Genomic DNA, 21,036 nt, shown 5'->3' on the forward strand with positions numbered 1-21,036 from the left:
GGGGCATGCCCCCTCCTTCCGAGTCAGTGTTCATCACTCCGGGTCTCCTCACTGGGTCCGAGGACAAACACCACCCAGGCAGGCTGTCTCTAAACTTCAGAAGGGGGACTTGAACTCGGGCTTCGGTAGAGAGCCCCCCCCCCCCTCCCCACGGAGCTTTTATTTGTACGACTCCCATTTATATTAGTCTGGCCTCGCAGCATCAGCAGCAGTCCTGATGCGTCTGCGTGCGCACTGTTCACCCCCGGGGGGTGTCCATAATTCACTTGCCCAGGTGTTAGAAAAACACAATTACTGCCCTGAGAGCTGGCCTTCCTCACGGATCCATCAGGAGCCTCTTCCTTTGTGGAACATCAGGTGTTTCCATATGGTGTCACCACACTCTTCTTGTTCCTGTTTATGGGAGAGAGAGAGAGACAGAGAGAGAGGGCGTTTGAATGTGCACTTTTCAGTGGGGTTATTCTGTGTCAGTGGGGTCTACTGCGCTGCCCCTGACTTTCAGGTTAGGGGACTCACGTTTGGTGGGAAAGGGGTTTGTGACTTTGGGCTGCTGGAGAGTTTGATGGAGAAGATATACAGAATAATTTAGGGATTTTTGGAAGTGTTCTCTCCCCTGTTCCTGCCCTGACTGTGAGGCCCCCGAAGGAGAACCCAATTCAGGCAGAGGGCTTTAAACACATAGGGTTGATCTGAACAAAACTGCTCATTTTGCGGCTAAAAAGCAGTCAAATATCAACAGCTTATTTTCAAAGTAATGAGATGTACATGTAAAGAACGGTCAGTGAGAGAGCATAATTGACCTTATTAATTGTATTAATATGAGTTTTCCTACAGTCTTTTCCGGTTGATTCAAATTAAGTGGCAAAAGATACTGGAAGGAAGGACCTGCTCTGGAGCTGGCCTCAGAGGCCTAACTCCAAAGTCGGTCTGCACTGCTCATTCTTGGAATCGTGTCTTTAAAACCTCAGGGAAGCAATTCCCCACAAACAGTCCATGCACAGCAAAAGAAAAGCCAAAGCAACAAAAAAAAAAAAAGAAGAAGAAGAAGAATTAAAAAGGAAGTACGTGGAAGGCAGAGGTGAGCACGTGCAGGTGAACCGTAAAGCCATGAAATATCTTTCCCAAGTTGGCAAAACCTTCTGAGACTCCCCAGCCTGGAAGGATCTTGGCAGTTTTACCACAAACGTAAAGGGAGGGCCTGACCGTGTACCAGCTTTCTAAAGAAGAGAACTTACAGGGAAGGAAACCACATGTAGGATGTGTTAGCCTCTCCACTGAGATCCACGACAATCACCTTCCCTCAACCTCTCCTGGTTTCTACCTCGCCTACCTGGTCCTCATAAACGTTCAGCGCTCAGCATTTACACTTGCCTGCCCTGTTCCTCCTGCTGCTATTACTAAAAAACTATTCCCGGGGCGCCTAGGGGACTCAGTTGATTAAGTGTCCGACTTCGGTTCAGATCATGGTCTCGTGGTTCGTGAGTTCAAGCTCCGTGTCGGGCTCTGTGCTGAAACAGCTCGCGGAGCCTGGAGCCTGCTTTGGATTCCGTGTCTCCCTCTCTCTGCCCCTCCCCTACTCGTTCTCTTTCTCTCTCCCTCAAAAATAAACATTAAAAAAAAAAAAAAAGCTTTCCCATTATGTTAGCAGTAAATGTCTTCAAGTTGAAAATTCAAGACATTCAATTCTCTCTCTCTCTCTCCCCCTCCCTTCCTCTGTCTCTCCTTTCCAGATATCTTTAACAGTAACTTTCAGGGCACGTCCGCTGTGTGCAAAGCAGAGTCCCGCGACACAGGGAAATGCAGAGTAAGCTGAAACCCTGGCCTGCCCGGGGGCGCGGGTGGTGGAGGAGGCTCTCCTGTTTACTCAGCTGTGGCCCAGCCCCGCTGTGGTGCAGGCTCAGTGCTGTCCATCCCGGCCCCAGCGGCCATGCCCCGGCGAGGTGGCCGTGACCGCTGACCCACAGCGAGGCAGCGTGACAACGAACTGGAAACCTGTACGCACTGTGTAAGCAAAGCTCGTGGTGTCTCCCCAGGGACCCAGTGGTGCTTTCTCATCAGTGAGGTCACTCAAGGGAAGGTCTGAGATGTACTGACAAATCGTACTCAAACTTCATAGATGCGGAGAACAGACTGGCGGCTGCCAGAGTCAGCAGTGGGAGAAACGGGTAAAAGTGTCCACCTGTGAACCTTCACATCGGGCAGAAAGTCAGAGGGACTGGCTGTGTTCTCAGGCTCGTTCTTTCACACTTCTGCACTCCGCCTAAGACCGTAGACCTCAGAGGACCAAGCTAGTATTTTATTTCTTTTTGTGGCTGAGAAAGGGCCCCAGAACTTCCTGGTTCTTTCTCTGGCTGGACTCGGTTCAAAGAAAACCCTAAGAGTTGTCTTCTTGTAAATCATCACAGACTGAAAGGAACGGCAGAGAACAGCACGCATTTTTAAAGCTTACGCTTGGGGCTCTGTGTTTTGAAAGCCCTACAGGACGAGTGTGAGGCCCAAGAGACTCGGGCTGGGAAGCGTGGGGTATGTTGTAGCTACAATGAAGCACGGGCTCTCGCTCCACAAAGGAACCAACACAATCCAGAGCAGCCCGTGGTGTGGCCCGCTGGGCCGTCTGCTGGCCTGGGAGAGACGGAACTGGTTCTCAGCCCAGCCACCCAGAGAAAGATGAACAATCCTCTCGAAAATCCTGCCTCTAGAGTTCTAGTGACAATACCACTTCTACTCCTCGGCACACGTGAAAGTTGTGAAACTGTCCTTTTGAGGGATATTTGCAGCAGAGACGGTTTCATGCTGTTCCGCGGATGCTCGGGCCCCAGGCTCCCCGGGGAACCCGGCTGGGGTTGGAGCCGGTGGGCAGAGGCCCCCTTGCCTGGATATCAGTGATGCGGCCACGAGAGCCCCTCCCAGCTCAGCCACGTGCCCAGCTGTGCACCCCGGGACCAGGTCAGTCCCTGCTCACGTCCAGCCAGCCAAGGCGATGCCGCACACGGGTGTTACCGGCTGGACCCCAAGACGGCCTGCCACTCGACGTCAGGCACGGTGATGCCGAGTTAGGAGCCGGGAGGCCAGCCCTCCCCACCCACCCCCCACCGGAAGCTCTTGGGCCAGCGCTTCTGGAAGACGGTCCCCAAGCACCACTTCGGGCCTCTTCCGAGTCTCTCCCAAACCTTGAAGAATGGGCGGGTCAGAGTCCACAGGAGAAATGAGGACATTACGCAGAGGGACCACTTCCTTTCCCGAAAGGTTTTAAAGAAGCTCCACAGTAGTAGCTCTGTCTTCCCTCCTCCCTGAATGGCCCGTTGCTGTGATTTTGCCTGAAAATAGATGGGGAGTAGGGACGCCTGGGGGCTCAGTCGATTAAGCGTCTGACTCCTGATCTCGGCTAGGGTCATGATCTCATGGTTCGTGGGATCGAGCCCCATGTCGGGCTCTGTGCTGACAGTGCAGAGCCTGCTTGGGGTTCTCTCCCTCTCTCTGCCCTCCCCTGCTTGTGTGCATGCACGCTCCCTCTCTCCCAAAATGAACTTAAAAAAAAAAAAAAAAAACAGATGGGGAAGAGTCAGCCCGTTTTGCATCTAACAGTCCTGAGGCCTCAGCAATCCTGCTGACGAGGTTATCGCCCAATTTCCGTGGGCTGGGAGTCACAGTGTTCCCTCCATGTGGTGGTTGGTTCTAGAATCAGAATTCCAGGAAGGGAGTCCTGCAGGACTCTGGGCAGGGTGCCCGTCCTGGCCACATGAAGTAACCGAAACCCCGCACCCGGTCGTGGCATCAGGAAGGCCTTCTTTCCCGAGTGATCGCCATCAGGTGTTGCCCCGAACACTGCTTCTGGGGGCTGCTGCGGCAGATGGTGAAAAGGGACGTGTCAGGGTGGATACGTAGGTGACAGTGACAGGCTCCCTTCTCGACTGTAGTCAGAAAGTGTTTCAAGAACAAGTCTTATTTAAATGTCATTTATGTAGCATTTCCCCCTGAAGGAGTTTCTTCTTCACAGAAACCTAAACCAAAGTTTTACAGTTTCTTTCCATGAGTTTCTTCACTATGAACAATGAATTTTTTTTAATGATCGTACGATATCCTAATGGGAACATTGTTTGTGTCTCTAACGTGGAAATTAGTTGATTTAAAATTAAATATGCTTCATTGTAATATAGGTTGCTAAAAAGAATCCTTTAAATAATTACAGTCAGCTTTTTAAAAAAAAATGTATTTGTCGGGGCGCCTGGGTGGCTCAGTCGGTTGAGTGTCCGACTTCGGCTCAGGTCATGATCTCACAATCTGAGTTTGAGCCCCGCGTCGGGCTCTGTGCTGACAGCTCAGAGCCTGGAGCCTGCTTCGGATTCTGGGTCTCCCTCTCTCTCTGCCCCTCCCCTGTTCATGCTCTATCAAAAATAAGTAAACATTAAAAAATTTTTTTAAAAAACTGTATTTGTCAATCGACTTAGGAAGCTTATGTGAGTTTCCGTGACACGTACTGCTTGTAAGGAGCTCCTCCTGGGTGCTGTCCACGTCCTGCCCAGCCTGTTGCTCCATAGACGTCTCCATCCACACCCATTAGGTCCCAGAGGCCCTGGGGACAGCGCCCGTGCTGTCCCCACTGTGTGCCTCCCTTAACACGAGAAAGACACCATCCTCCTGGTAAGTAGCCAGCACTCGATGTGAGGTTCATCAACAAAGAAAGCCATAAATAGAACTGTCACAGAGTCTTACAAACTCATAGGAAGCTCCAGGAATTTTCTGTTGGATTAAAGAATGTGTTGGTTTGCCTCGGCTGTTCACACCAATATTACTTTTCAAGATGATGTCTTCTTTGGGCCCCAATTAAAACAGTTGGCAGTTTTGGAGGGGGCCTAGAGCTGGTGGGTCAGGAGGGAGCCCAGGCTGTAGATGAACCGACGTTCCGCGAGGCTCTGATCTTCACCCCAATGCCTGGTTCATGTTTCCTGTTCGTAGTACAGAGTGGAGTTTTAGGAGGGCCATCACACTATGTGTGCAGAATTACAAAGTCCAAAGCCAGGCGTGAAGAAGCATCGATCCCAAGATGCTTCTTCATTTTGAAACACATCCCAGTAACACTGCTGTCTGGCCACCAAGAGCACAGTGCTGCATGGTGTCGGAAGACGTGAGAAGTGGTCCACGCCCAGCGTGTCCGGGAGAGAGCTACGAGGTTTCAAGCGTGGAGATACTCAGTGAATAAAAGAAAACTAAAACCAACTTAGGTAACATAGTCTGTGTAGTTTAGAAATGGACAGGGTAGGAGTGCCTGGGGGGGGGGGGGGGCTCAGTCAGTTGAGCGACCGACTTTGGCTCAGGTCATGATCTCACAGTTCATGGGTTCAAGCCCCACTTGGGGCTCTGTGCTGACAGCTCAGAGCCTGGAGCCTGCTTAGGATTCTGTCTCCCCCTGTCTCTGTGCCCTTCCCTGCTCACTCACTCTCTCTCTCTCTCAAAAATAAACATTAAAAAAAAAAGAAAGAAAAGGAAATGGACAGAGTGGCTGGTGACATACTTTGGTGAATAATTTGATGTAACTGGTGCCCTTCGGTAGGTCCAGTGACATTGATTGGGGTTTATGTGACCACACTACAATGTATGATTTTTATTTTTTATGAAGGAGATTCCTAAAAGCGCAGATGAACTGTAACACAGGCTGACCACACACTAGTAGCGATAAAAACGATAGCTAACATCTCTTGTGCCAGGCACGGTTCTCCTGTGATAAATCATGCAACCATGCACAACCCTCACCACCGTCCTGTGAGGCCCTTGCTTTCACTAGCCCCATTTTACCGAAGAGGAAAGGAGATGTGAAGCAATCTCACCCACATCATACAACGAACCAACCACGCGGCTGGTAAGTGGCAGAGCCAGAGTGGGACCAGCGCCCTGGCTCAAGTGCACCTGGCCCAGAAGCACCACGCCCAATGCTTCCGCATGCGCTACTGATCGCGCGCGAGGGGACTTCCGTCACAGCCGCGAGCTGGGCGGACTGAAGCCCACACTGTCTCCAAACGCTCTGTCGGTTGCCCAGGGTGTCCCGTCCCCGGTCCTAGTAACTCTGGGTGCCCCACCCAGCTCTGAGAATAAAGCAGTCAGCGGCGTGCACGCACCTGCTCAGAGCACTTTGGCGGGAGTCATTTAGGGCAGTTACGATCTTTATAACTTTAGGGGGTGAATCTTTGGCAGGGCTCACTTGCACCAAGTAAAATTTCAGAGAATTTCCTGAATAACAGGTGTATGTAACAGCTCTTCCTAAAGTCCCGAGGCCAAGGCTGGTGAAGGAGGCTCTGAGCTGTTCCCAGGACACCTGCGCCCTCGTGCAGGTCTGTATCTTAGATCCTGGGCTGACGGGTTCCTCCTGCCCCAAGCCAGCTTGGTCAGCATTTCAACTACGATCCCCCTCCTTCTTGAGCTCCAGCCCCGTGCACCCCATCCGGTAGCAACCGCTTGCCTCCCTTTCCTGTGAGGTGGTGTGGTCTGTGTTCCCAGAATGTCTTAATTTAGCTCCACCTAGTATCGCCCCTCATCTGCCCGTGCACCACCCTTTTCTAGAAGAACGTGAAATTCGGGACAGAAGATTTCATTAGTCATTCTGTCTTTAGCACAGGGATGGGTTCTCCAAGCACAACCAGTAAACGCTGGATGGATGGGTGGATGGGTGGGTGGATGGATGGATGGATGGCGCTAACTAGGTAAACAACGAAAAACAAACTCTGAAAACACATGAAGGTTCGGAAGCTGTACCAAGGGTGACACACATTACAGTTTTATCAAGGAACGAGGATCCTGCTCACAAAAAGAGTTCTTGAAAGGAATTGGGGGTTGAAATAAAGATGGGCTTTCTAATCTCCTCCACAACTATGCCGGGTTCTCCATTTCCTAGATAAACGATACTGCTCTGTAATCCTAGAAGATGCGGGTGGGTTTTAATTACAGGGCTGCTCCGGGCCCGGCCCGCTCCTCGGTGCCGGGTTCAGCGGAGCACGGCCTCAAGCCAGGTCTTTTGCAGCAGTGACACATCAGCCTTCCAGTTGATGCAGGAGGAGAAAGGGCCTTGCCTCCGCGGGTCAGGGAGCTGAAATCAAAGGAAAGCTTGTTTTCAGTAGAAGAAAAGGAAGCCAACACACAGAGCAAAACCTAGGAGATGGAAAGAGAGGCCCCTGGATCGAGCCGTGCCCACAGCCAGCTGCACCCCGGGGCTTCTGACGTACGTGAGCTAATAAGTTCCATCTGTAACCTATGCTGACTTGGGTGGGATTCCCGTCCCTGGAAACCGCAGTCAGACTGGCTGAAAACAAGAACCGCATCGCCCAGGGGGTTAAGCGGGACGTTTAGAGAGAACCGGGCACAGCACAGCTCCTGCCGGGAAAGCATGCACAGCGAGGTTCCCGCCCTGACAGCAGCACAGAAAGCCTCGAGCGGGACGAAGGAGCGCGAACAACCCCACCCGTGTACCCAGACGAGCCCCCTCGCGATCCATGCGTGAGGACAAGTGTCACCACCGTCTTGATTCAGTAAAGGAGAAAATGCCTGAAGCCCAGACAGTTCGAGTTCCTAGTCTCAGAAAACCAAAAAAATTAGCAACAGACCCAAACCACGGCAGCCTTCTCTTTTCCCATCTCTGGAGCGTTGACTGCGTGGCCTCAGGAAAACCTGCCCGGGCTCATCCCATGTGTTCACCAGAGGAGCGGGCCACGGGAGCCACGGGGGCCATAGGGGTGAGCACCCCTGCCGGTCAGCCCAAGGCGTCCTGCTCCAGGCGCTGTGCTCCCGGCTCTGAGGGCAGCTCAACAGTGCTGCGCTCAAGGCCAAGGCATCGCGGGCTCTCTGGGCCCGCGTCCTTGGCCGTGCTGGCAGCTCGGAGCCTGGAGCCTGCTTCGGATTCTGTGTCTCCCTCTCTCTCTGCCCCTCCCCTGCTCACGCTCTGTCTCTCTCTCAAAAATAAATAAACATCAAAAAAACTTAATAAAAAAAAAAGAATGCAAACTCAAAATCTGTTGAAATAGAAGCATCTATCTTTCTTCGTGGGTCAAGATTCAAGAATCATGGATTTGGCCCAACATACAAATGTGAGCACTAGGGTTAGAGAATCACTGACAGTCTGCAAATTGTAGCTATAAAATGCAGTTCTGAGCAGTATTTGGGTGAACCTGGCCCTTTCCGAGTAAATCTGTTCCGTGTATCCACTGAAATAAAGTGGAGTGTCCCACAATGACGGAAAGCCGGCAAATAAGAGACTCCCTGTGCCAACTCAATCCCGGTTTTTCTCAGTTGTGCTGTTAGCTTTCCATGGATCCCTCAGCACTGATAAATAACGAACAATGTGCATTCGTTGGCTCATTCCTCGTTGATCACGTTGCACACCCACAATGTAGCAGGAAGTGTACGACGTACCAGGAAGCACCGAGGAACACAACAGGCGTGGCCCCAGGCCCCATGGCCCTCACGGGCTCGTGAGGAAGGTGAACCTAAAGCCGTCACATGAACTATAATGGAAATACAAACCGTGGCGGGTGCCACGAAGGAAACACGCACTTCTGAGAGTTGATGATGGTGGACGGGATTCCTACTCCTACTCTGGGATGGGGAAAGAGTCCTCCAAGAGTATGGAAGGTAGGCTGACCGCTGAGAGGGGTAGCAGTTAGCAGGGAAGGCGGGAGAGAGCAGCCACGGGGAGGTCCTGGGGTGAAAACAAGCCTGACCGGTTCTAGAAACAGAAAGCGGCTGGCTGTACCAGCCACGTCCATGGAGCCCCTCCGTCTTGGTTACAGTGGGGAGCCACTGATGGTTTGTGAGGAAGTGCAGGGAAGGTGACCTGGCAGCGACCGTGCTCAGTCCTGTGTTTTAGAATGCTTTGTGTCCTGCTGCACAAATGGAATTCACTAGACTGCTTTTAGACTACTCTCGTGTCTGCCAAAATCATTATATACATGAAAATGAGCTAATTTACATTGCTATGAATACATCTCAAAAACACAACTTCAAATTTTTGAGGGTTTGCAGTTGGTACAAAGATACCGTGCAATACCGTCCACATCCTGCACATGAAGTAAAATCCTGTAGGTTGTTTACGGGATGTGAAAAGAAGAGGCAGGAATCTGGCATAGAGGTTACTTCCCAAGAAGGAAGGAAGGGGACGTTTTCCCAGCTTGGTATCATTTGGTTTTTCTGAAAATTTAAAGCATCCAAGGCAAAGGATAACTTGTCTATTTCCTTTTACACATCGTTTATGGTGTTTGAGATATTTCACAACTTAAGATGTCAGATGTTCCTCTGTTTGTTTAAATGGCTATCAGTCCTTATCAATTAATGAATCTGGTTTCACTGAAAATTAATGGAAGCCATACGACCTTAATCATAAGTAAGTAGATTTAATCAACAGATAGTAACTTCCTTCATTCCTAGTGCTGGAGTGCTTGATTAACTTATTCAGGATGCTTAAAATTGTACCGGAATTGAAATATGGTGACATTAAATAAAAACTCACATTCTGTCATTTTCAAAGTTTTAAGCTCTTGGATTTATAAAAGGGAGCCTTGTCCAAGATCAGACCGGATACCTACAGAGTGTAATTAAAACCTGTGCAGAGTCCTGGGAGGTGGGGGGGGGGGGGGGGGGGCACCTGGGCGGCTCAGTTGGTTGAGTGTCTGACTTCGGCTCAGGCCATGATCTCACGGTTAAGTTGGTGGGTTCAAGCCCCGTGTCGGGCTCTGTGCTGACAGAGTGGAGCTTGCTTGGGATTCTCTCTCTCCCTTTCTCTCTCTGCCCCTCCCCTGCTCAAGTTCTCTCCCTCAAAAATAAACATTAAAAAATTTTTTTTAAACCCAACTATGCAGAGTCCTAAGCCAGTGCCCTAGCTATCAATGTCACTGTTGATCTACTGTTGTTGATACACATTGAAAATAAGGTAGAAACCCTTCTCTCCAACTTCTTGGTTAAGACATAATGCATTCTTTCCTTCCCACTGCACCTGCATCACCAACACATCCAAAAACATCCTCAAAAAGAGGATGTTATTTAACTTGTACTTCCTCCTCGGGCATGGCTGTTCCGGAACAGTGAGTGTGGACTGCCGTGGGTCCGGGGAAAACGCCTGCGGTGTGCTTCAGGTCACGGACGGCCACGCAGAACAGGCTTTCTGCCCAGTGTCCAGGCGGACGTGAAGTGCTAATTGCTCTCACTGCTATTTTAGCCGCTACCTTTGAAGGAGAAATCAAGACAAAAGGTCTGACGAGTGTGAGTTCACGTGCGTGAGCAACCAGGCAGACCAGTGGGCGGTCCAGACACAGCCAGGTGAGTGCAGATGTGGACGCTAAAGGTTCATAGTTCTGGCCCGAGATTGAATCTGAGGAGCCTTTGTGCTATTATCTGCTGTCTTTGCAAACGCTTTGAACATCGGACTGAATGTGGTTTCTAGATGAAAGTCGCCAACGTCTCGACTTGTCTTCATTTTGTCCCTGGGAGCATGAAGCTAACGCGAAGTGAGCTCAGGGCGAGAGAGGAAACCAGTCTCACGAAGGTGATGATTGTAGAAAAAAACAAACAGTCCCACTTTGCAGATGCAAAATACAGTAAGACATCGGAGTGGCTCTGGGGAGGCTGCGACTTGGGTGCGTGACCGTGAGGCACCGCACAGCGTCCCCCGCAGTGTGTCCAGCGTTTGAAATTCCAGGAGGACGTGGACAGTTGCTGTGTGTCAGGCCTGGACAGAGGCGACGGAACCAGTGGCGATGAGCCTCCCCGCACAGAATCGCAGCACAGCTGGTGTCTCCTCATGGGGAGGGTCAGTGCTTCCTCGGCAGGCGACCTCTCACAAGGAGCCAAGGCCACACGCGGGGCATTCCTTCCACGGACGCTCAGCCTCTTGTCCCGACACGTAGGCTGTGTTTGCAGCCACCCTTCCGTTCGGGGGTCTCTGCGAGCCGCCCGGCCCCTCACAGCCCAGCCCCCCAGCGACAGGAGCTCCAGAAAAGGGCTTTCGGCTTTTAGAGACGTTTCTGTGGACGCCAGGACAGAGTGTGGACCCCTTCGGAGGTAATGCAGTGCTTTGTCAAACCGCCTTAACCCAGAGTGCAAGACCCGCTGAAAGCAGGTGGGGGGCGGGGCGGGCCTGGGGGCCGCGGGGCTCACACAGGCTCCCTGTGCGAGGACCTGCCGCTCAGAGACCCGATTACCTCGGGAGACCTGCGCCTGGCATGTCCGAAGCACTCACGACGCGGACGGAAGCCCCACTCTGGAAAACCAGAGCTCTGAGGACAAGGACTTCCCACAGCATCCCTATCTGCAAAGCCCTGGGATAACAGACCAGGAATTTTACCAACAAGTTCCGTCGTGTTCATAGGCCCTGGTTAAAAGCTACGTTCTCGAAGTTTCCAAGCATTTGTGAAAACGCCTCGACCACAGTGACTCTAGAGACCAAGATCACAAGGCGGCACATGCCACTTACAGAGCAGTATGTGGGTGTGTGTGCACATGTGTGCGTGTGCACGCATGTGTGCACATGTGTATGTGGGTAGGTGTGTACTGTGTGCGCGTGTTCACGTGTGTACATGTGTGCGCGCGTGTGCACGTGTGTACGTGTGTGCACTGTGCACACGTGTGGGTGTGTGCACATGTGTACGTGTGTGCATGTGTGTACACGCGTGTGCACTGTGTATGTGGGTGTGTGCATGTGTATGTGGGTGGGTGTGTGCACATGTGTGCTGTGTGCACACGTGTGCACATGTGTATGTGGGTGGGTGTGCACATGTGTACATGTGTGCATGCGCATGCACGTGTGTGGGTGTGTGCACGTGTGTACATGTGTGTGTGGGTGGGTGTGTGCACATGTGTACGTGTGTGCGTGTGCACATGTGCATGTGGGTGTGTGTGTGTGTGCACGCATGCACGTGTGCACACAGGGGAAACCACAGAAAAACATTGAGAAAAATACCAAAAAGTCTAAAAAGCTTGTTCGTGGCAAGATGATGTGACTTCTCTTTTCATAACTTTTGCTGCCCTCAAATTGTCTATCCTCAAGAGGTACTACTTTGGGAATCAGAGACATTATTCTACATGCACACCCCTCTATGCACAGATGTGCACATATGCGCGCCCGTGTGTGTGCACACTTGTGTGTGTGTGTGTGTGTGTGTGTGTGTGTGTGTGTCCATGCACAAAATAAAACAACACTGACTCCGGAAGGGCCCCAAGAGGAAGGGCCCTCGGTGAAGAATTCACTGAGATGGCCAGGCTTTCAGGCTTAGGGTCCTGAAAAGAAAACGTCACTTTCAAAAGTCAAATTCTGCTAAATCCGGGGCCTGCTGTGGGCTGCAGGTTTGCAGGGAAAACACTCTCACACAGCCTGCTGGATGTCAAAATGTCCAGCTCCAGATCCCGTCCCCAAACCCAGGCCTCTGGGGACCCCGATGGCCCCAGTTCTCCAGGCGCCCTGCCTTTCACTTCAACAGGGGAAACTGAGACCAGACAGGTCAAGTGACTGCTCCAGGCCACACAGCGAATCAGCACTGATGCTGACCCGGACTCACGACCCCAGTGTGCCCTGCTTCCTGTGTGGTGTTCTCTCAATTCCAGGAGGGCAGAAGTCTAGGATCCAGCCATTTGTACAGATTCCTACAAAGCCCACGACACCACGGAAGACAGGCCACGCGGCCAGCAGCGCATCACACTGACAGCTGCTAGAGGCTTCGGGGCTGAGGCTGGTGCCTCCAGGAACAGGTGGTAGCAGGACAGCGTGAAAAGACGCTACCATGCCTCTGGGCCTCGTCCTGTCTGCCGCCGAATGCCACCTGCCGTAGCAGGGGGACCGGCGGGGGGGGGGGGGGGGGAAGCTCCACGGGGGGTGGTGGGGGCAAGCGCCTCTCAGTTCACACCCCGTGTCAGCAGACCCAAGGCACCCACAAACCACCAACTAGAGCCACACCCAAGTGGCATGAGATTTGGGACCACGGTCTCCCCATGGCCTTGGGGCTGCTCCTGGAGACATACCCCAGGTGCCTGGAGTTCACTCAATGTTCCCCCTCATGGTTCACAACCTTTGGTTCATAAACTGGGCTTCTTTCTCCCATCCCAGTATTTCTCCTTAAAAAACCCAATGGGGTGCCTGGGGGGGCTCAGTCGAAGCGTCCGACTTCGGCTCAGGTCATGATCTCGCAGTCTGTGAGTTCGAGCCCCGTTTCGGGCTCTGTGCTGACAGCTCAGAGCCTGGAGCCTGCTTCCGATTCTGTGTCTCCTTCTCTCTCTCTGCCCCTCCCGCACTCATGCTCTGTCTCTCTCTCTCAACAATGAAAAAACACTTAAAAAGTTAAAAAAAAAAAATCCAACCTTCACATAAGGTCTCCTTAATAAATAACAAAAGTGCTTACATCAAAAGCGAATCATGCTGTCTGCCTGCCTTCAGGAAACGAAGAGAACTGTTCTTTACATCTCGGCTTCGTGATCAAAATGACAACACACGTGGCTAAAATTACCGAACCCAATCTCCACGTTCGGCCAAAGCGGGGTTCCCGCCAGCTCCCGGGGCAGTGACCGTGCAGGTGAGCGCCCCATGCAAAGTGCCAGGACTGATGAATGAGAAGCTGTGGCATGAACTAAGGCACAGACTTTTCTTGCCCCGGTCACGTTTCACAGCTGCTGTCTTGTCCTGGGACAGAATTCCACAGCCGGCATCCATCCTTCCAGGGCAGAGGGCGGGGAGACCGGCTCTCCCCTGCACCAGGAGCTCTCCGCCCGCTGAGAACACGATCCTTCTGGCAGAGACACAGCCCGTGCACTGTCCAGGGCTCTGCTGGGTGGGCTTCCTTCTCACTAAGTCATGCATTCGTTCGCAAACGCACACTGACGGAAGCCCACGAAATGCCGGGCACAGATGACAGGGAACAGGCCACGAAGAATCCTGGCTCACAGGCTCCCGCTGCAGGGGGAACGCCCAGCCCTCATTCATCAGCCCCCCAAGCCCACCGGGTGCCACCCCACACGGGCCGGGTGCAGGACGGGTTTCCCGGGGCTTCTGGTCCGGGAGGCGAGACAGACACCCCCTGCCACCCGTCCCCAGTGACTGAGTGAATGATCACAGATGGGGGGAGCACGGGGGACAGACCTCCCCGGCACATCCAGGGACGCTTCCCAGAGGAAGCCAGGTGTACCTGGGGGCGAACAGGACGAGCAGGACTTGAGAGGAGGACAGGAGGCCTGAAGACGCGGTCCCCGCACACAAGCTGTAAGATGGGCACGGGGGCACCGAGGGAGCCGCCGGCAGGCCACCAGGAGGAACGGGGCCCGAGGGACACACGGCTGGCACGCCCTGGCCCCCCGGGTCCAGCCCGTCCCACGCTGCCCTCCCCAGGGGAGGCTGACCCCTTAGCATCCTCTGGACCCGAGCGGCCACATTGCAAACAGCAGCTGCTGGTTCTCGTCCTCGTGACACCCACGCCTGGATTCCCGTGCCCACATGGCGGGAGGCGGGGGGGTGTCACTGGAGCGCCCAGCCGGAGGGGCCACCAGAGACAGCGGCAGTGCTCGCCGGCAGGCGCCCCAGCCTGGGTTTTGGAAGGGCGTGTGAACCTGAGGAGGATCTGTTTGCATTTCCCTCAGCTGAGTGAGGCACAGAGGACCGTCCCTGCAGATCCCTGCAGAGTGTGACCAAAATAAACCCTGCTGTTTCGAGCGGGCCTTCTGGAATGACTGGTTATGCACCCCCCCACCCCCACCCCGGGGAAGGACGTCCAGCAGCTGAGCAGACGCCTGGCAGCCAGCGGGTCCCCGGGGGCCAGGCCCCTGCCCCGAGCCCCCCGTGACGGGGCGGCAGAGGGGCTGAGGGCACGGCCAGCCTCGCCGAACCGACGGCCTCGGGGCGGTCTCCACGCAGGTCTCAGTGATGCTGCTGAGGTTTTTCTTGGTGGCGCGATGGAACGAGAGGAGACAAGGTCCGGGAAGGAAGCAGTCGGTTCTCAAGCGACACTGGGACCAAGCAAATATCAAGGAACCGGGCCTTGCTGGGGGCTGGGGTCAAAAACAAAACGGGCCCGTTTCCCAGCCTCTCCAAGAGCGTCAAATTAAGGAGCTTCAAGTAAGGGTCAAACCCAGATCCTTTGCGGAGGCCTCGTAAATGTCGGACGGGGCGCCTCGGCGTCTCTCAGACAGGAGTCCCCTGAGGCGCTCCTGCCTCGTGGACACTAAACTGCAGCTTTTGGGAATTTCAGGGACTTTTTTTCCGAGCAGCCCTGGCCCAGCGGAGGTCCAAGGTAGACCGAGGGCTCACGCCAGCGACATTCGTGACCGCTGCTTCTGTCAAACGGCACGAGTCCCAACGGAGCCACGGCGGCCCCCCACGTCTGCAGCACAAACAGGAAGAGGCACCACCAGCGTGGACTCCGTGGGACAGAGACAGCACAAGACGGAAACAGGAAGCAGGCTGAGAAAAGCGTCAGCTGCACACACCAGGCATTTCTTCTGGACAAGAAAGGGTGACTTCCAAGGGAGCGCCACGAATCCAGAAGGCAAGGCCAAGAGCAATGGAAAAATCATCCTCAGGAATTCGAATCGAGCCCTTTCCAGGAACTGCCAGCTTGGGCCGGACTGCAGCGCAGGACGCATGGGCCAGGCTCTGGGGGCCTCCCACATCCGCTCGGGAAGAGGCGGGTGTGACGGGGACGTCCACGTGTCTGCGTGGCTGGGCCCCGGCACCCAGAGGCTCCCTCGAGCACCCGTCTGCGTGGCTGGGCAGGCACCGTTTAGAGGGAACGATCGCTTAAGCTGGTGGACTTGGCTAAAGGCAGAACCCCCTCCCTGACGCGGGGGGGCCGCATCCAACAGTCAAAGGCTCGGAGCAGGGGAAGGGAGGTCCCCCAGGAAGAGAGAAGCCTGTCCCCGGACGGCCCTCAGGCTCCAGCGGCGGCCCCCGCCCTCCCCGGTCCCCTGCCCGGCGGCCGCCAGCCCCACCGGCCCCACGGCCACAGGAGCCCGTACCTTAGCAGAAACGAGTCTGTCTCTGTCCAAGTACGAACATCCTGTTGGTTCCAGCCCCAGGGCCCGCGGCATCTGTCCCACACGCGTCTGCCACTGCATGTCCGGTGTGGGGCAGGTGGCTTCGGGCATGGGTCCTCACGTGAAGAGCGTGTTCACAAAGCTGCACTCCTGACCAGCAGCCAGGACGGCTCACGCGCACCTGGGCCTGATTTCGGTGACAGGATGCTGGAGCCTGAGCCGGATGCCACGACAGGATGAGGTTGGGGGACCCGACGGGGGGGGTCGTGACACTGCACGCGGGAGGAATAGGAAGTTAGTGGCCAGAGAGTGGGCTGCGGCACAGGGTATTTTCCAAAGATGGCCCCACGGACGTTTCCCTTCCAGCACGATCTTCTCACCACGCGAGAGGACACTCGCCACGGGAGGTGAGGTCCACGTTCCCTGCCTTTGAACCTGGGCAGGCCGGGAGCTGCCGTTAAGTGACACGGTGGGACTTCCGAGCCTAGTCTGGGAAAGGAGGCGCGGACTCCCCCCGGCTCTCCCTCCTCAGGACGCGGTCCTCAGGAACCGTGCCTCGACGTGGACGAGGTCCAGCACACTGAAGCGGCCAAGCTGGGAGAGCACCGGGAGGGGCCGCAGAGAGACAGGGACGCTCCAGGGGCCCCGCCTGCCTGAACCAGCCCCACCCGGAGCCCAGACAACAGAGCTCAAGGCTGTGCGGGCTCTAAGCCACCACGTACCGCACCGCCCGCCGAGTGGTACAGAGACGAGCCGTCCTCACGCCGCAGATCTGTAAGCAGATTGTTCCTGCGTAAAGCCACCCTGAGTCTGCTGACGTTGCTATACAAAAACATCAGAGACAACAGACACTTATCTCTCACAGTTCGGGAGGCTGGGGAGCCAGCATGGCTGGGTGAGGGTCATCTGGGTGGCCGACTTCCCGCTGTCCTCACACGGTTGAGACAGACTCCTGTCTTCTCGCAAGGGCACGAACCCCATTCACGCGGGTTCCATCCTCCCGACCTGCTCACCCTGAGGCCCCACCTCCAAACACTATCGCAGTGGGGGTTAGGGTTTTACATACAGCAGCGCATGCGGACGTTTGTGGGACAACCAGAGCAACTGGGGTCTCACAGCCCATGTGAAGAATTGTGGGGTGCAGCTTTGACAGTGGGAAGCCACTGACGCCCCAACACGGTAAGATCTGTGTTTGTAAATGACTGCTCTGACCACCGTGTGACAAACTGACCAGAGGAGACAAGAGTAATGTGCAGAGCCCAGACGGGCGGCTCAGCCACAGTAAAAACGAGAGAAGACGGTGACTCAAAGGTAGCAGGTTCCTCATTCACACACTCGAGGGACCTCACAGCCTGAGACTTGGTAATACAATAGCAATAACAGCATTAACGCTGGCACTGTGCTTATCAGCTTATGAAACGTTTCGTCTACATCATCTTATTTGGTGATTTCCCTTTATGATTTGGTAGATCTCAGCTCTGCAAAATTAACCCATATCCTACTCCATCAAGCCCTAAAGTATGAAGCCCCATCAATTTACATAAATGAAATATCACAATTTAATAACAACATTATATGAAGTTACAAATTACGACTCTCTGCTCTGGCCTTCCTTCAGTTTTCCAGTGTGCCCTAGTCCTCACCACAGGGCCTTTGCACACGATTCCCCCTGGGACCTCACCATACCATCCTCCTTTGCCACTTCTCACCCTTCAGATCTCAACTCGACGTTTCCTTGTTATGTGCTTTCATGGTTTATTCCTTTCCTTCAGAATACTTGTCTTGATCTGTTACTACACAAGAATTCACACAGTCACGTTTACTGACTTTCATCTCCTTAGAGTCCAGGCTGCAAGGGGTTGGGGGACTGGGTCTACTTCACTCATCACCACCCCTAGAATTGTGCCTGACCCACGGAAGGTACTCAGTAAATATTTGTGAAAGGAGGAAATTAATTTTTAATTGGTCAAACATTGCATAAGACAGAGAATGGCTTCAATTTCCAAGGCACTGTTTATTTTAATATCGTTTCCAGCAGGAGCCAGGTTCTTGGCAAAAGATAAACTCCTAGAAGTTTTAATTTTATTACAAAAGTTATTGCTGCTCTTTGCGAACTATTTTGCAAATATGTGCTGGGTACCAACACTGTAATTTCAACATAATTACAATAACTGCAAGAGAAAAACTCCAATCAGGGCCACGGTGGAGACAATAATCCCTTGAACTCCAGAGAAGAGCAGATCTTATCCTGAGTCACCAGGGGAAGATGTGTGAAATGACACGGGGGCTTTCTGCCCTGCAAGCGGACGGCGTCACAGGCGCCTCTGAAGCCCAATGAAGCCACAGTCCTCTCGGGTCACAAAGCTCAGATGTAGGGAGGCTCGGGGGCATTACAGCTGCCTAAGTGATTCCAGATTCTCTGCAAAGCTATTATTACTGAGCAATTTATGCTGTTGGCATTCAGAAAACAACAGAAATATGATTCCAGATGGAGGCGTTCAGAGCTTGGAGAACCTCTGTTTTTCCGGAACAGGAACAAAGACTCCAAAGGTGTATTTTAAGCTAAAAAGAGACCTTTTCCCTCCCACCGCCGTTTGTACCGGGACTTAAGAAGGTGAAAATGGAAGCAGTGGGACTGTGTGCAAAGACATTCATTGATGAGGCCAGGGCCTCACCACTCTTCCAGATTCTTCTAGAGTCAAGGCTGGGTCTTCCCTGAAGGGACGCCCAGATAGCAAAAAGGCCAGAGGATCGTATACAAAATCTCCCTGCACGCATGTAGTCTCGGGCAGACATCCGCACTATTTTTTTCTCCCTTCCCAAACCGAGATTGCCTTAAACACAAGCAACATCTTACAATTTTGCTCATTCTGTTCTAATTATATTACCAGCAATATCTGTGCAGTCGACACTAAAAGCTCAAGAGACTTCTTACCTCATTAAAATTTTTGCTTAGTTATCCCCAGAAGAGAGGCTCCGAACGCCAATTACCATAAATTTGCAGGCAAGGGCCATCCCGGGAGCAAATCTGGTGGCAGGGGAAGGCTGGCTTCTGTGGTTTTTGGGGTGTGGAGAGGAGTATTCTAATAATAGGACGCCATTAGCTCAGGATAAAAGGCTCAAGGGCAGCGCTGGCACCCATTAGGAGTTCCTAATTAGAGTCTGAGTAACTGCTATTTAATGAGATGGTGAGAGGTGCCCAGAGAACAGGCCGGGAACAGAGCGAACTCCCCACTCCCTCGGCACTTAAGGGGGAAGGGCAGGGAATTAAGAGCTGATGCTCACGCCTTCAGGGTTGTGCGTACAAATGCAGGTTATCCTATTGTTTTTTTTCTTTTCCCTTAACATAAATGTGGGGGGTGGAGATAGAGAATACGGTTTCGTAGGAAACTAAGAGGTGCTGGAATTACTCAAGACCCTCCTTGTTTAAAGGCTCTGGGAGCCTTGGCTCCCGAGCCAGCCCCTCCCCCAGACCTGCCGGGTCCCGCGCAGGGGGGTCCCCAGCACGTGTGGGTGCGGACAGACCGCGCGGCTGGCATTCAAACTCCCCACCGGACGTCTTCCAGTCGGTGGCGCAGGCAGAGCTGGTTCCGCGCACCGGGTATTTCGACGCCGCTCCTTGTCATGCCCCCACCCCATCGTGATGTCGGGCACGTTCGCACAGGCCACCGGCGCTGGCACGGGGCTGCCCGGCCCGGTCGGGGGCACAGGCTCCGCGAGAAGGGAGCGCAACCGCTGGCAGCGGCGGCTGAGGGCGACACCCTCGGGGCGGGAGTGCGACCCCGGGGGCGGGGGCCGCGGGGGCGGGGTCTCGAGGTCCGGACCTGCGGCCACAGGGCTCTCGCGTCCCTCCGCTCTCCCGGGTACCCAGTCCGGGAGGGACCTCTCGCCTGCTTCCGGGGACCCGCGAGTAGGGCGCCGCGCACAGGCCCTGAGAAAGCGGGGATCCCCGGCCGCGCCGGCAGCAAACGTGGCCACAGCGCACTCCCCCCCTCCACGAGCGCTCCGCGGGGGCGGCGGGCCTCCGGGGGGCCTCGGGCTGGGCCGAGCTGCGTGCGGACACGCGTTGGGCCGCGGCGCTCCCGGGCCTCCGGGGGCCGTCTCCTCGGCGGCGGTCACCGCGGGGACAGCGCGGGGCTCGAAGCCCCCGAGACCCAGCGCGGCCGCCGATTCCCAGCCCACTCCCACCGCACGCCCTGAGGGAGGCGGCCACCCGCTTCCCGGGGGAGTCCCCGCGGATCGGACACCCGCCTCCACGCGGGCGCCCGGGGGCGAGACGGAGGTGCGCCCAGCCCACTGCCCACACCCCCACCGCCAGCAGGGCCACCACGGCCACCTCCCCCCTCGCCCACCTCCCCCCCTCGGCGGCCACCCCCTTCCCGCCCCTGCTGCCCCAGTCCCGCGCCTCCGGGGGCGTCTGGCCACCGCCTTCCTTCCGCGGGGCCCACCCCTACCTCGAAGCTCCGCGCCTCGCCCTCCACCCCGGGGCCCACCCGAGCCAGGACGCTGAGCCCCAGTCGGTGGTCTCCGGCGCGCATGCGCGCGGGCCTCTTCCCGCGCACCTGTGAGAGCGCCCGGGGGCGGGGCGGCCGCCTCCCGCGCACCTGTGCGAGCACCCCGCGGCGTCCCAAGCCTCTTCCCGCGCGCCCGGGAGCGCCCGGGGGTCTTCCGGCTCTTCCTGCGCGCCGGGGGAGGGGGGTCCTCCGCTCCTGCCCGCGCGCCCGCGAGCGCCCCGGGCCCCTCCGGCTGCTGCCCGCGAGCCCCGGGGCCCTCCGGCGCGGCCGGGCCCGGGCCGGCGAGCCCTCCACTCCCCCGCCCCCCGCCCCCGCCGCTGGTCCCCGGGGAAGCGCGCCCAAGCCCGGCCCCCGCGGGGCGGACAGCGGCGCCCGGCACTCACCCTCGTCCGCGGACGCTCAGCCGCTCCGTGGAGCGCGCCGAGGCTCGGAGCCGCGGGGGCGGGAGCGGCCACAGCCTGGGCCGGGCGCGCGTGCACACGGGCGCGCGGCCTCCGGGCGGGAGCGCGAGCCCGCGCCGCCGCGAGTCCCGGCT

At 55.3% G+C, this 21,036-nt stretch overlaps 1 non-coding gene across 2 annotated transcripts; it reads right to left on the bottom strand.

Annotated features, from left to right (window-relative positions):
* Positions 1–17: 17 nt before the first annotated feature.
* On the bottom strand, positions 18–20,995 carry LOC132691469 (uncharacterized). 2 transcript variants are annotated; one of them, XR_013554977.2, is made up of 3 exons: positions 20,885–20,995; positions 6,798–7,078; positions 18–393 (listed from the first exon to the last, which is right to left on the bottom strand). It is a non-coding gene; the product is annotated as an uncharacterized LOC132691469 (transcript). The 2 variants fall into 2 exon arrangements; XR_014137658.1 differs by lacking the exon at positions 18–393 and having other exon boundaries at positions 6,749–7,078.
* Positions 20,996–21,036: the final 41 nt, after the last annotated feature.

Source organism: Panthera onca, chromosome B1 (assembly GCF_046562875.1).
Source record: "Panthera onca isolate mPanOnc1 chromosome B1, mPanOnc1 haplotype 2, whole genome shotgun sequence".
NCBI classification, from domain to species: Eukaryota; Metazoa; Chordata; class Mammalia; order Carnivora; family Felidae; genus Panthera; species Panthera onca.